Below are 13,547 nucleotides of genomic sequence, written 5' to 3'. Positions count from 1 at the left end.
TGGCACCGAGTCACTTTCTTTTTGTCTGGTTTGTTTCATTGTTATGGTTATTCTAGTTTACAAGCATTAGATCAGGAGCAAAGGTCTTTCTAAGTTGTGGGCATTATTCTGACTCTTCAGGGCACATATTTTCATTTCCCACTCTGCCCCCTGGACCAGCACTATCTAAATCAGTACGCCCTAGCCACCTAAGGCTACTGAGCACTTGTATGTGGTTCGTCCAAGCTGACATGTCCCGTGAATGTAAGAATACTCACTGGATTTCAAAGTCTTTAGTACAAAACAAATGAGAAAAGAATGTGAATTCTCTCTTTAATAATTTTCATATTGATTACATGTTGGAATGATAATATTTTGGATATACTGGGTGAAATAAAATATATTATTAGAATTGATTTTAACTGTTTCATTTTGCTTTTCTAATGTGGCTACTGGAGACTTTTAAATTACATATATGGCTCACATTATATTTCTATTGGACAGTAATGCTCTAGACACTTAATTTTCCCCTCTATAAAATGGGGCTAATGGTACTCATTCTCCAGAGTTAATGTGAAAATAACAAGGAGCTAATGAACACGAAATTAATTGGTAAACCAGTGAACCACAGGAAGAGTCTCAAGTGCTGACGACTGTGATGGTGATACTTTCAAGCTCCAGTTCCACATTTCCAGATTTTTCTGGAAATTTTCAGCCAGAGGTCTTACCTGATCTTCCTCCAAAAGCACTCCAGGACCACGAATGCAAGGCTTTTAAAGTTTTAAATGAGACATATGGCCTGAACATGGAGCTTACATTTAATTTACATGTAAGATTTGCCAATGCCAACAAGGAGAATACTAATGGAGACCGAAAAGTCATAGTAATAGCAACCACACGGTGAATCTTAACTGAAAGCCTGGAGCTAGGTACTTTGTTAAGTATTTTTACCATCTTTATTCTAAATAATACACTACACTTCTATCACTGTAGCTTATGAGACATTGTTGACCCCTGTTTTTCTTTCTGTACACTTAATTGCTTCTGATAAGCTATGTATGCATACAAAGAAGGGAAGATGGCAAAGTGTGGCAATCCAGTGTAAAAAAGGTTAAATGTGAGTGTACAGGGGGCTCGTGGGCTGCATGATAGAGATACAGCATTATGATGGGAAAGGTGTTCTGATTTCAGTAGTTAGAAGCGTTGAATCTTTCATTGATTTACATTTTACCTGCTTAAGCAATGATTCTCAGGAGCTGGCACCTCTGTGATCCCTCCATCTGATAATCCTTCAAAATAACTGCCCATTCCACAGCCTTGCACTCAAAACCCACCTTCAGGGTGTCCCGGCATACCTCTCCAACCCACGGGGCCTGAAGATGCCCTGCACGTTATCATCTTCTTGACTTCAGTCAGGTCTTTTTAAAAACCTGGAATGCCTTTCAGCATTCTTCACCCATGAAAATCCTACCCCAAGTCAAGCTCCACCTCTCCAAGAAATCTTGGCAAATCAACCCCACGGCTTCTACTCATGCTTAATGGTCTGACTCATCACTTAGTTCTTACTATATGATTTACACTGTGATTTACTTGTTATCTCTCCTAGCAGATACAGACACACATACAGAAGACTTTCCGTGTAATAGGGTCCTATACGTGCATTCACGAATATTTACTGGGCACCTATTAGGTACCAGGTGCTGATCTGGATGACTGAAACAACAGGAGCTAAAATAAATTTGAGCGCGCGCCCCTCGGATTATATTTAAATAATGCAATTTAAGTAAACAACTCTATTAAATAATAGAAATAAGAACTAAAACAAGCTGAATTCCCGAAGAGAAAATGTTAGACACATGAAAGATCTGCAGGTTGAATCTCATTTTAAAAACACGAGGGGAGTATTCCCAATTAAAACTTGCGATGTATGCATCTTAAAAAGCAAACAGTCCTTTAAGTGTGATCAATGTATCCCAAGTTACAACTCTAATTTCACAGTTTGACATACAGCTCCTTGTCTTAAAATAGAAGCATCTCGTGCTTCTCAATCTTTGTCACACTTAGCCTTGGAACAAATTTTTCTCAGACTTGAGCATGCATCAGAATCATCTGGAGGGTTTTGGTAAAACAGTTGGCCGGAACGCACCCCTAGGGTTTCCGACTCAGTAGGTCTGGGGTGGAGCCCAAGGGTTTGATTGGTAACAAGTACCTGGGTGAAGTTGATGCCTCTGGTCAAGACGACACCCTTTGAGACCCACTGGCTTAAGCTAATTAAAAACTTCACTGCAATTGACTGAGAAGCTCACAGGGCTTTATCGAACTCCCCTTCCCTGAGGCTCAGTTACCTAACATTAAAGTGGGCATCTTGAGCCTCACCCCACAAGACGATGGTGAGAATTAATTGACAGCATGTCCATGAAACTGTTTAATCTGAGGTTCACATTCAAGAAATGTGAGTTGAAGCCGTACATTTCCAATTTAGCCGTAAAAGAAGGCAAAGCTTTTCTTTCACTAGCTTCTCCCACTCACACAATTCTAGCTATCTAGTAGAAATTCTGGTTTCTAAATTCAACTAATTTCACTGACACAATGATAAAATAATCAAATCTTACAGTTTGCAAAGACCTTAGAGATTTTCTGGAGCGAGCAGTTAAAAGTTTTGGACCAGCTAAATTGTCAAACCTTTTTTGTTTACTTTCTTGATTCAATAAAGCAATCAAAACAATTGAACTGGTTGCATGTATCATTCCTCAACTTGAATATCTGGTTTTCCAAAATTGAATTATCTGACTAAAACAAGCTGCATCCAGACTGCAAGAAAAATAGAAAGAAGATTCTCGTTTCTTCTTGCCTGGTCATGGTTGTAGCGTCTCACGGAGGCCCTGAGAGATCCCGCTTAATGAAAGCCCCGTTCCTCCCAGCTCCAGCTTGTCCACTCTCTCACTCTGGGCCTTCGGTCTGTGATGTTGCTCTGCGCTCTAGAAAGGATCAGGGGGCTGTTGATGCAAGGAATCAATGATCAAAAATTAATTTTAAAGCCCCTGGTAGAAGCGCGTTAACACGAATGGTGCGGCTTGCCTAGCAGAGAGAGCAGCACAGCTGAGATCTTCCAAAGGATTTGGGAACAAAATTTTGCAGATAGAATGTATCTTGAGAATAATGATGCATATCACTAATAACCTAGTGCTAAGTTATAAGTCTAAATTGGAGACTTTGCAGAGGCATACACAGCCTCTGCAATTTCCAGTTTGGCGTAATAATATGGAAATGGCTTTTGGTGCCGGGGTTGGATCCGTCTAAATGAGCTGGAATTGATAGCTGCCTGTAATACTAGGGGCAGGAGAGAGTGATCACGTCTGTGTCCTTGCTGACTCATCTAGGGCTCTCCAGACGTGACAATTTTAAGGAGTGATCCCTTAAATGTGTTATGGAAACGCACTACAATATCCCGCAGCACAGAGCGAGGTCTTTCTAAAATTGCCTCAACAAGAACACAGGAGGGGGAGTCTCCTTTCCAGGGAGGGAAAGGGCTTTTGTTCCTGTGAAAAGTAAAAGGAGATAGTTAAGTGCAGGGAAAAATAAAATGCGATAGAGGTGTTCTGAGAACACAGAGAATTAACTGTCCCTTTAGGAGACTCCCAAGTCCCGGTCTGCTCTGTCCCCTGGAAATGATTAGCATTCCAGAAGGCAGACACCTGTGCCTTTCCTTTCTAGGGACAATATAATGGACGCCCGAGGACGAGACAGTAACACTCATGATTCAAATGTCAAAACAGCAAAATTAAAACCTCCGATCAGTGACTTAGGGAATAAAGGCTTCTTGAGTGACTGTAGTATAGACAGCATCTCAAGTATTATGCAACAGTTAACCTCACTAATAAGTCATCACTGCATGAGTAAACCATCAGGAATCGAGGAACAGCGGCAAATTTAGAGCCAATGGAATCAAGCACGATGAGGTCTTTGCACGGCATACGAGACTCCCTATTACTTGGCGTCCGTGTCGCTTCAGCCTCATCTTCTGGCCAGCTGTGCTCCAGCTGAGTACCAGTGGTGGCAACTGCCCGAAGACACCAGACTTGAATGTTCTATGTGCCTTTGCATTTGTTGTCCCTTCTGCCCGGTCTGTGCTTTCCCATTGTGTCCATGGGGTGAGTTCATCCCTTAAGACCCAGCCCAAGGGCCTTCTTGCTGATGCCCTGTTCCAGTTACTATTGCTGCATAACAAACCAGCCCCAAACTTAGTGGAGTACAACAAAACAAGGGAGGATGGTTTGCCTCTTCTCCAAAAGGTCTGGCACGTCGCTTGAGGCTGATGCAAACAGTGGAGGGCTGGCGGCTGGAATTAGAAGATCCACTCCCAAATGGCTTCTTCACTTAAATGTGAGGCATATTTTTGGGGGGTGGTTGAAGGCTGAGGCTCAGCTGGGATCACCCACCAGACTGTCAGCATGTGGCCCCTCTGGCATAACAGCTGTGGGGTAACCAAACATCCTATGTAAAGGTTTAGTATTCCAGCGAACAAGATGGAAGCCACATGTCTTTTATGACCTAGCTTCAGAATACATATGGCATTACTTCCGTCACATTCTAGCACTTGACATAGCCACATGCTAGCCCAGATTCCTGGGGAGAGGACTCAGACTCTGTGTCTCATCAGAAGTGTCAAAGAATTTGGGGCCTTATTCCTTCTTGGACCCCTCCCAGATATGGTGGTACTTTTCTTCTTTGCCCACCCCTGTACCTTGGGGTCTCTATCAACACTGGCTTCGGGCTGGGCTGTGTGGCTGGCGTCATTGTATCTGCAGGGCTTCGCAAAGCTCACATAAGATCGTGGATAAAAAGTGCTTAATGAGGCCACCCTGAGCATGGCTCCATCAGACGGTCCATTTTAAGTTTGGATTCCAAGCAGGAACTCCCCCATCAAAGGCTATATAACCATACCCAGAGCACAGCCCCACTGTGCCATGTGGGAGAGCACTGTGTGTGGACAGGGCGCAGGGCGGCTGAGAGAACGGAGAGTCAGATCTCCCAGGGAGAGAGGCCACCGGGAGCCACAGCCCCCAACCTTCCCAGGGGTGTCATCGAAGACAAGGGCCGGCAGTGACGAAGCCAGCCAAGGGCTCCAGGCAAACAGCAGCCTTGCAGGTGCAGAGCTAGCAGGGGACAGAAATCACACGAGGCACAGGGCAGAGGATTTTTGCTGGCCAGGCACATAGCACTCCCCCATTAGCTGCAGTCATGCCCAGCTTCAGCATGAAGGAATGGAATCCTGAGAGGAAAAGCACTGTTCTAGAAAACTAATCTCATCATAGAGGCCAGGGGAAGAAGTCTGTCATTTTAAGCCACAGTATATTTCCATCTCTTGCGGACTGAACTGTGTCTCCTCAGAATTCATATGTTGAAGCCCTAACCTCTAAAGTGACTGATTTTGGATATAACGGCCTTTAAAAGTTAAATGAGGTCATAAGGGTAGGGTCCTAATCCAAGAGGATCGGTGTCCTAATTCAATAGGGTTGGTGTGTCCTTATAAGAAAAGGAAGAGACTCCAGGAGCGCAAGCACAACAGAGAAAAGGCATTGAAGACACAGCAAAAGCCGGCCCTCTCTGCAGGCTAAGGAGCGAAGCCTCAGGAGAACCCAACCCGGCCGGCAGCTGATCTTGGACTTCCGGCCTCCAGAACTGCCAGAATGTTGATTTCTATTGTTTAAGCCACCCAGTCCATGGCATTTTGTTCCAGCAGCCCTAGCAAACTAATAAAGCACCTACAGACCTGAACTTAAAAAGGAAAAAAAAAGGCACTGCCAAGTTCAGTCCCTCATTCTCCAAGCATTTATGGAGGACTTAATATGTGCCGGAAAAGATTATGATTCCAGTGCTGGGTTATAGTAGAGAACAAGATGGCCCTGGTCCCAGTGAGCTCACGCTCCAGTGGCAGGTGACTGACAGGAACAAAAGCACAGACGGGGTGTGTCCAATGGTGACATGTGATGCGAGGACAGTGAGCACCAGCAGGTTGATGCCACCTGAGATGAAGTGGAGATGCGCTGTCACAACAAAGCACCATTTGAGCAGGAAGCTAGAGTAAGTGAGGAAATGGGCATTGCCAATATCTAGGGAAAGCACATCGCAGACAGAAGGAACAGCCACGGCAAATACCATGAAGCAAGAGGATGTCTGAGCAGCCTCAGGACGGAAGACCGGCTGAGCTGGCTGAGCCAAGGGCAGGACGTAGATGAAGGTGAGAGACAGTCAGGGCCTGTTTCAGCTTCAAACTGACATATAGGGACGCCTGGTGGCTCAGTCGGTTAAACGTCTGCCTTCGGCTCAGGTCATGATCCCAGGGTCCTGGGATCGAGTCCTGCATCGGGCTCCCTGCTCAGAGGGGAGCCTGCTTCTCGCTCTGCCCCTCCCCCTGCTTGTGCGCCCACGCGTTGTCTCTCTCTCTCTCTCTCTCTCTCTGACAAATAAATAAATAAAATCTTAAAAAATAAAACTGACATAAACCTCATACAAATTTCTGAGTGAGGATTTCTGCTGCTCAGAGGAAATAAAATAAAGAAAGTAGTCCCCTTATAGGGTTCTTCTGCCTTTGTCTTATTTCTGTGTTGCAAGTTACACAAAACAATTAGCAAATCACGTAAGAGCTACTCAGGAAATGCTTGTGGAGTGTATGTATTCATGCACCTCAACTTCACCCACTCACTGATAACATACCCAGCCTGTCTGAACAGTCTCAGTTTTGAAATATTTGATATTTATCCATGCCAGGTTTTAATCAGAAAATATTATCAACATGTTTTACAGGGTAGCCGGTATCTCCTTCACAATCAAAGGAGAAACTTTGCCAGTGCTGGGGATTTTGTCCGAGAACACAGTACAAGAGGAGTTTCTTCCTCTAGATCCTGACTCCCACTCTAACACACGAGCATTGCCATTATGAGGACATCTGACGCATCATTTTGGGCCATGGTTGAATGTTCTAACGTTATCATTTGAACACACCCGAAATAGGAGGTTTCCCCGCCGAGTAGGAGGGGTGGGCTGCCCCCTGCCCCTCAGTTCATTCTCTGAGTGAGGGGATGAACAAATCAACTGTTACCAAGTACTGGCCACACACGTGGCATTGTGCTAGGTACGTTCACATACCCAGTCTCCTTCCGTCCCCCTGACAGCTCACATCACAGATGAGGGAACCGTGGCTCAAAAAGCAGTGGGAGCTCCATCTGGACTCCAGGCTCGATGTGCTTTCCATCACCCACAGCTGCCATGCTCCGGCCAGGGCAGGGCCGAGCTCGCCACCCCTCTCTTAGCAGCTGCAATTGCTCACTCTTCGGGCATCCCCAGTGTGCTGAAAGCCAGCCCTCCTGGATTGCAGGGGGCAAGCCTGAGTCATGGGAGTGCTAAGCTCACAGAAGGAGCATGCTGGCCGTTTGACCTGAGAGGCCCCTGCTCACTGCCAGGAGGCCCTCAATATCCATCCAGATTCCAAGCATCCTCCCTGCCTAACAGACTGGTTGGGAGGGTGGGCTCAGAGTCCACTTGCCTGGGCTAGAAGCCCAGCTTCTCCACTCATAAGCTATGCAGTCTTGGGCACCGACTTAACCTTAGTGTGCCTCAGTTTCTTCACTGCTAAATGGGTTTAAAATTACATCTACCTCACATTGTTGTTACAGGAGTTGAATGTATCACTATATATTTTAAGCTCGGAACATAATAATCCTTAAATATTTGATATTGCCATTATTATTTTTCTTATTGCTTTATTACTGCCAAATGTCTGTGTCCTCCCAAAATTCATATGTTGAAGTCCTAATCCCACTGTGATGGTATTAGGAGGTGGAGCCTTTGGGAGATAATTCATGAGGGTGGGGCCCTCATGAGTGGAATTTTAGTGACCTTGTAAAAAGAAACACAAGAAAGGTGCTCTCTCTCTTCACCCATGTGACAATGCAGGAAGAAGGCAGCCACCTACAAACTGGGGAGAGCGGTCGCCAGGAACCAAATCAGCCAGCACCTTGATCTTGGACTTCTAGCCTCCAGAACTGTGAGAAATAAATTTCTGTTGTTTGAATACAAAAATACTAATTTGAAAAGCTATGTGCACTCCTACATTTATAGTGGCATTATCTGAAGCAACCAAATTATGGAAGCAGCCCAAGTGTCCATGGATTGATGAATGGATAAAGAAGATGTGGTGTGTATTGACAATGGAATATTACTCAGCCATAAAAAAAGAATGAAGCCTTGCCATTTGCAACAACATGGGCAGAGCTAGAGAATAGAATGCTAAGTGAAATAAGTCAGACAGAGAGAGACAAATACCATATTATTTCACTCATATGTGGAATTTAAGAAACAAAACAAATGAACAAAGAAAAAAAGAGAGAGAGGCAAACCAAGAAACAGACTCTTTTTTTTTTAAAGATTTTATTTATTATTTATTTGAGAGAGAGAGAATGAGAGAGAGCACATGAGAGGGGGGAGGGTCAGAGGGAGAAGCAGGCTTCCCGCCGAGCAGGGAGCCCGATGCGGGACTCGATTCCGGGACTCCAGGATCATGACCTGAGCCGAAGGCAGTCGCTTAACCAACTGAGCCACCCAGGCGCCCAAGAAACAGACTCTTAACTGTAGAGAACGAACGGACAGTTACGAGAGGGGAGGTGGGTGGGGGGATGGGTGAAGTAGGTGATGGGGATTAAGAGCACACTCATCACGATGAGCACCGGGTGATGTAGGGAAGTGCTGAATCACTACATTGTACACCTGAAACTAATATGACACTGTGTGTTAATCCTGGAATTACAAGAAAATTTTTTTCTGTTGTTTAAGGCACCTCGCCTGTGCTATTTTGATAAAGTAGCCCAAAGTAATTAAGGCAATTACTATTACATGTCTTTAGTGGTGTCGTCTACTCTCGCTGTTATGACTTCCACCTTCACATAGGTCTTCCTCAAGCTCTCCCTCTATTTAGTGCCCGCCTCAGAGTGGTCAGGACAGACGGGTCTGACTGAAATGGGAGCCGGCAGCCGTGTAGAAATTGAGTCAGGCAGGATGATCCTAACATCATCTTCAGCACAAATGTCCAAAACAGATTCACCAAATTTGTCATACGGGGTTCTGAAGGATCAAAACTGGCACTGAGGATTTTCCTTTCCAAGTTTAAAAGGATGGAAAAAGCCAATACTGATGACAGCGCGAGAGATGCAGGCACTGGGGGAACAGTGAGGTAGGGCGTGGGGCAGGGAAGGAGGAGCGAGCGGGGATAGCAAGACAGTCACCTGTGTCTGCCAGTCACCCAGGCTCCAGAACGTGTAGTATTTGCCACCTCCCTCACTTTCCCTTTCAATTCAGTCAACATGTCCAGTAGATTCTATGCCACCGGGTGTTTTTGTATGGGTCCCCGGGCTTTCATTCTCACCGCCCGCATCTCACTTAGACCCTCTTCGCCGCCCTCCAGGACCATGATAACAGCCCATGCTCAGGTTCCCCAGCCAGTTCACTCAACTGCCTGCTCCTGGCAGCAGGGAAGGGGGCGGGGGGGGGGGGCGGGATGCAGCTATATAAAATAGACTCAGAATTCCAATTCTGCCTTTCAAACAACATCCTTACAGATCCTTTTCTTAGTGAGTAAAATCCATATGCCTTACCTTTTCCTCCACTAGCAAAGCTGTCCACTAGCAAAGCTGACTACTCGCTGTTCCCAGACCATATATACCCTGTGTTTTCATTAAAGACATATTTATTGAGCACCCTCTCTGTTTTATACCATTGCGGGAACTACGAGGGACACAAAAATGAGTACTTGGTCCTTGAGCACCAGGTCACAGCATAGCAGGGGGAGATCAGCAGGGACCAACAGGAAAGTATGCCAGGAAAAGGCGGATAGGATCCGCACATCTGATCGGCAGTGCTCACGTGGAGGGGTCTTCTCATTGAAAATGCTGTCAGTGTTGAGTTATATTATGAATCATTAAATCACTTTTGTTTAGTGAAAAAAAGACTGAAAGAGAATGGCGAGCACCTGAGTCAGGCGTAGGAAGAAAAAGAGAAGGGCACCGTGGCCACACCAGACCCACCTTGAGTAGTCAGGCAGGACCAGTGGGGGCTCCATGTCAGGCCTGGACACATCCTTCTTCAATTTTCTTTCAAAATTCTGTGACGAACCCACAACCTGAGCAGGGCATTATCAGCCCAGTGGAGGCCCTTATCAGCTGCCCCCGTGGAGTGAGAAAAGCCAAGATGGGGGGCTTTCACACCCAGGATGGCATTCTACCACCTCGAAGGAGTTGTGTGTCTTTGGGCAAGTGACACAAATTCTTTGAGCCTCAGTCTGTTCTGCTGAAAACTGAGATAGCACTTCCTATCCCATAGAGTACTGTGAGATTCACCTAGGTAGGATTCATTTGCCATTATGGGAGTGCTCTTAAGTCAGGAAAACAGAACCAAACCAATGACCACGAAAGGGTTTCTGACACTACCTTAATTTCCCAACTACAGGAAGAATTCAACATTCTAAATAAAACAAAGTCATAAGCAATGACCCCTGAGGTCCTTTGCTTTCCAAGCCTTCTCCTCTTTTTATCAAGACTTCTTTCTCCTTGATACAGCTGACTACAGATAACACTAACTCAGTCTCTAGATGATTCCATCCCTGACCTGTCTCTATGAGATGGGATATTGTTCTCTGAAGATAGAAATGCACTAGGTAAGCACATGTACACATTCTCATCCCCTTTGGCAATAAAAACTTAAGGGGGGAAAAAACACGTTTTCCAAGATGCGGTCATAAAACTATTTGGTAGGACCTTATAATCTCAGGCCCAAGAGAAAAAAATAGCACAAAAAGGGAAATTTCAAACAATGTTACAGAACCACAGCAGTAAAGAAGTTGTTTCCTGAACAACATAATCGCTAAGCCATGTGACCTTTCCTGCCATGTGAAGAGCGAGAAATTCTCTAAATTAAATCAGTCAGAATGGCAAACCCGAGAGGCACCTCCTGACTGAGATCTCCGGCAGCAGGGCAGAGGGCCAGTCTGGGAAATCAAGCAGAATTGAAGTTCCCCTGAGAGAGCAGTTAAGAGCAGAATGGGTAGGTGTTTATAAGTTTTGCCAGGGCTTCTCCTGCTGACAGACTGTGCCTTCCCGATTGAGTACTGCACTTCCGTTTTATGTTTCTGCTTCTGAACCATGGCCTTGCAAATACCATAATGTAATCACAGCATGTATCCATTCTCTGAACCTATACCCAGAAGGTAACTCCCAGCCATGCATGTATGTTAGGACCAAAGACAACACAGGCTCATAGCCTCCCAATACTCTAATACCCTTCTTCCGAAATTGGGCATTTGGACTGAGCAGATCTGGACCTGAGATGTATCTAGGGAGAAGAGTAGGTGACCATTCCCTGGCCCTTTTTGCATCTGGCCAAGCTGGAGCTCAGATGCAATTCACAGATGGTGTTAAGGGGCACCTTTCTCCATGCAGCCAGCAGCGTTTGGGGCTCAGATGCTACCAGGAAGTGGAATAAGGCAAAGACCTCCTTCCTTGTCCCTCCCCACCCCCACGTATGTACCTATTTGAGTTTCTAATTTTTGAGAACACTGACTTGGAATGGATCAAATTCCAAGAAAGGGCATAAGGTGCCAGAAGAGGAAAATAACTTTGGAGTCAATACCACAACCTAAGACACAGAGGAGAGACTTGATTCCAACCCAGTCATCCTCCTGACATGGGGGTGCCTTGGGGAAATGGCTCTGGGTACATTCAGGGTGCCGGCAGGAAAAGGATGGCACACTCAAAGGGGGCAATTAAGGAAGATTTAACAATGGGACAATGTTTGAGGATGTGGGAAGAGTTAAGGAAAAAGGAATGGTAAAGTATTTGGGTTGGGGAAGCAGCTAGTATCCCTAGACCTCACAGCTGAAGGGAGAGAGCCGTCACCACAGCCTGAGGAGACTGGCAGCTTTGGGGGAGGTGTGGACTTTAGCAGAGGAACCAGACTCTGCCAATCTGCAACCTACAGGGGAGGATCCTGGGAAAAAAACTTTCTCTTCTCTGCCCTTGAGTCTCCTGCCAGTGCCTCCCATCGGCCGAACCCAACAGGAATCAAGAGGGCCAAGGAGCCGACTCACGTGATCCTTGAAGGAACCATAAAGGATTACCCAACAAGGCACAGAGCAAGTGGAGAAGAGTGGAGGGTGGCAGATGGGGAACACACAACGTTATTCTTCTCTGTCCCTGACACCCTGGCAGATTGGGGCAGTCAGAGAAGTTTCGCTGAGGCCAACCCAAGAGATTTGATCAGGCATATCAGCAAGAGGCTAACTGGCCCTGCTCTGTCTTCACTGGCAGCCCCCCATAAGGTTGACAAGTTTCTGGTTCTACCAATAACAACTAAGATGTTTTGCAACATAGTCATCAGTGCAGAGGGGACAGTGAAAGCTATGGCATCAAAGCCACCAAGGCCAGCAGCCCTGGGTGATCCTGTTGAAGTGGCATTTCTGTAGGATGTTTGGAGGCCAGCAGCTTCTGAGCCTACCCTCAAAGGGTACCTGCAAAATCCCAGCTCCCCACAATGGACATCCTCAGAGCAATGCCCAGGACTGATGTGTAAGCCCCCTGGGGGAACTGCATACATTCTGGAGGCATGGGAATAGAGCTTTGCAAACTGCCTCTGGAAAGAGCCAAGTTGTGTCTATTTTAGGCTTTGTGGGCTATAGGTTTTCTGTTACAACTACTCTGTTGTTCTGTTGTTGCAGGGCAAAAATAGCCGCAGACAAGTAAACAAGTGGGCCTGGCTGTGTTCCAATAAAATCTACACAAATAGGTGGCAGACTGGATCCAACCTATGCATAGTAGTTTGTTGACTACTGGCTTAGAACATTGAGATTTAGGGTGTTCGTACAATTCTGCCTTCATTTGTACCCACAAGACGGCAAGGCTGGGCTCGTATCTGTTATATGCGCTGATGTTCCTGATTTATACTAGAATGTAAAACAGGAGCCAAGGCTTATTGTTCTGGGTATCCCTAATACCCGTAATTACATGAATGAATGAATGAATGATGAATGCATGGATGAATGTCCACAGAAGGGATACTATAATTTGTGGTTTCATTTGCAGTTCTTTTTAGGATAAACCTCCAGCCTTGCTCCTATGTTTAAAATATCAAATGATCAGAAGATATGTAGAGAGAGAAACTCTGTATGCGTCCTAAATTTCTTATAAAATTGAAATACATTTTCATGCACTAACTGGTACTGCTTTACCTTAATGAAGGTAGAATAGATTAGCTCAAACAATTGTTGACTGTAGCAAAGTAAACAGGATCCTAATTAATGTATTTGCTAATGAGATTCCCTGGATGGGGGTTTAACCATACACGTGAATCAGGTGTTTATGCCTAATGTATGCTCAACTTATAGGGTTGGGTATTCGGTGCCTTATTTATCATACATGGCCTTCAAAAACCCCAGGAAGAAAAAAACTCACAACGCTGTTCCATGATTTTGCATAAGTTGCTTTTCTATCTTTCCTCCCTCCCATCCCCAGAGTATTTGTGAT

This window comes from Mirounga angustirostris, unplaced genomic scaffold (genome assembly GCF_029215605.1).
Source record: "Mirounga angustirostris isolate CCGP_5_RB_7025 unplaced genomic scaffold, mMirAng1.0.hap1 SCAF_4, whole genome shotgun sequence".
NCBI classification, from domain to species: Eukaryota; Metazoa; Chordata; class Mammalia; order Carnivora; family Phocidae; genus Mirounga; species Mirounga angustirostris.
The sequence above is the reverse complement of the archived record's forward strand: the minus strand, read 5'-3'. Positions refer to the sequence as shown.